The sequence below is a fragment of the Colobus angolensis genome, unplaced genomic scaffold, assembly GCF_000951035.1.
Source record: "Colobus angolensis palliatus isolate OR3802 unplaced genomic scaffold, Cang.pa_1.0 Scaffold235, whole genome shotgun sequence".
NCBI classification, from domain to species: domain Eukaryota; kingdom Metazoa; phylum Chordata; class Mammalia; order Primates; family Cercopithecidae; genus Colobus; species Colobus angolensis.
Window position 1 is genome coordinate 5,005,419 of NW_012115544.1, and position 1,961 is coordinate 5,007,379.

Below are 1,961 nucleotides of genomic sequence, written 5' to 3' on the forward strand. Positions count from 1 at the left end.
CCTGGCCTCTCTCTTCACCAATTCATCTCCACACAAGAACCTCCTGCATGGCTATGACCTTCCCAATGTTCTGGTCAAATATGGCTTCTGGCACACTGGCATCACCCACCCTGTATTACATTGGAGACCATGGGTCCAGATGGGTCTCCATGGCCACTCATCTGCCTTCAGGGAGGCTGGTGGGGATGTGAGAGCCCGGAATCCAGCCTGCCACCATCGGGAATATGCAGCCTGGTTTCTAAAGAATGGGAAGCTGTGGAAAGGGTGCTACTTATTTTTGTATGTTGATTTCTATCCTGCAACTTTACGGAATTTATCAGTTCTAATACTTTTCTTGTGGCGTCTTTAGGTTTTTCCAAACGTAAAATCATATTGTCAGCAAACAATAATTTGACTTCTTCCTTTCCAATTTGGATGCCTTTTCTTTCTCTTGTGTGATTGCTCTATCTAGGATATACAGTACTGTGTTGAATAACAGTGGTCACAGTGGGCATCCATGTTGTGTTCCAGATCTTAGAAGAAAGCCCTTCAGTTTTTCCCCATTCAATATGACACCAGCTATGGGTCTGTCATATATGGCATTTATTATGTTATGTTCCTTCTATACCCAGTTACTTGAGGGTTTTTATCATGAAGGGATATTGAATTTTATAAAATGATTTTTCAGCATCAATCAAAATGACCACATGGTTTTGTCCTTCATTCTGTTGATATGATGTTACCATATTATCACACTGACTGATTTGCATTTGTTGAAACACCCTTGCATCCCAGGGATAAATCCCACTTGATCATGATAAATGATCTTTTTAATGTGTTGTTGAATATGGTTTGCTAGTATTTTATTGAGGACTTTTGCAAAAACGTTCATCAGGGATATTGGCCTGCAGTTTTCTTTTTTTGATTCATCTTTGTCTGATTCTGCTATCAGAGTAATACTGGCCTCATAGAATGAGTTTGGGAGTATTCCCTCCGCCTCTATTTTTTGGAATACTTTGAGAAGGATTGGTAATAGTTCTTCTTTAAATCTTTGGTAAAATTCGGCAGTGAAGCCATCAGGTCCCAGGTTTTTTGTTTTTTTTTTCTGAGGCAGAGTCTCTGTCACCCAGGCTGGAGTGCAGGGCCTGATGTCAGCTCACTGCAACCTCCCCCTCCTGGGTTCAAGCAATTCTCCTGCCTCAGCCTCCCAAGTAGCTGGGATTACAGGTGCCCACCACCACACCTGGCTAATTTTCTGTATTTTTAGTAGAGATGGGGTTTCACCATGTTGGCCAGGCTGGTCTCGAACTCCTGACTTCAGGTGATCAACCCGCCTCCACCTCCCAAAGTGTTGGGATTACAGGCGTGAGCCACTGCACTCAGCTTGATCGATTCATTTTTATTGTTCTACTTAAGATATGAGTCATTTACACACCACAATTACAGTTATAATATTCTGTATTTTTCTGTGTATTTACTGTTACCAGTGAGTTTTGTATCTTCAGATGATTTCTTATTGCTCATTTAACATCATTTTCTTTCTGATTGAAGTACTCCCTTTAGCATTTCTTGTAGGACAGGTCTGGTGTTGATAAAATCCCTCAGCTTTTGTTTGTCTGGAAAAGTCTTTATTTCTCCTTCATGTTTGAAGGACATTTTTGCTAGATATACTACTTGAGGGTAAAAGTTTTTTTCCTTCAGCACTTGAAATATGTCATGCCATTCTCTCCTGGCCTATAAGGTTTCCACCAAAAAGTCTGTTGCCAGACCTATTGGAGTTCCATTGTACGTGGTTGTTTGTTTTTCTTTGAGACAGTCTCACTCTGTCACCCAGACTGGTAGAGTGGCACGATCTTGGCTCACTGCAACTTTTGCTTCCCATGTTCAAATGATTCTCATGCCTCAGCCTCCTGAGTAGCTGGAATTACAGGCACACACCACCATGCCTGGCTAATTTTTGTATTTTTAGTAGAGACAGGGTT